Genomic DNA, 792 nt, shown 5'->3' with positions numbered 1-792 from the left:
GTGTGAGTTTTCCAAAACTCCTCTCTCCACCACAGAAAAAGTCTTTCTTATAAATACCTGTATACTCTGAAGCCACAATATCTAAGCTGTATTTCTAGAAAATTTCGTCAAAAAGAATCCATTTTTTTTGGATGTCATGAGGCAACAAAGTCAGGGGCATATATATCTGTAATAATGCCCTTTTATTTATACAATTTTTTCATCTCACATTTATTTCATTCATTGTTTTTAATGTTCTCTCTCCCCACTCTCTCTCTCTCTCTCTCTCTCTCTCTCACACTGCAAATCTTACAGATGTGCTGCTGAATTGAAATCTCTGTTACTTTGAGAGGAAGGTAAAACTTGACAAACTGTTTCTCCCTCTGTTGTTGGACCACCGTGATGTTTGATCAAAAGAGAGAGATTATGATTGTGATAAAATAATGAAAGCAATACTTACAAAGCAAGTGAGCACTATTATACAAAGAAATAATTAAACACAAAATATAAAAATTATCAGAAATGGGAATCAAATGTGAAAATATTGTCAAGGGGCTATATATATCATCATCATCATCATCATCGATTAACGTCCGCCTTCCATGCTAGCATGGGTTGGACGATTTGACTGAGGACTGGTGAAACCGGATGGCAACACCAGGCTCCAATCTAATTTGGCAGAGTTTCTACAGCTGGATGCCCTTCCTAACGCCAATCACTCAGAGAGTGTAGTGGGTGCTTTTACGTGTCACCCGCACGAAAAAGGCCATGCTCGAAATGGTGTCTTTTATGTGCCACCCACACAAGAGCCAG

This window comes from Octopus bimaculoides, chromosome 13, assembly GCF_001194135.2.
Source record: "Octopus bimaculoides isolate UCB-OBI-ISO-001 chromosome 13, ASM119413v2, whole genome shotgun sequence".
Classification (NCBI taxonomy): domain Eukaryota; kingdom Metazoa; phylum Mollusca; class Cephalopoda; order Octopoda; family Octopodidae; genus Octopus; species Octopus bimaculoides.
Note: the sequence above shows the minus strand (reverse complement) of the source record.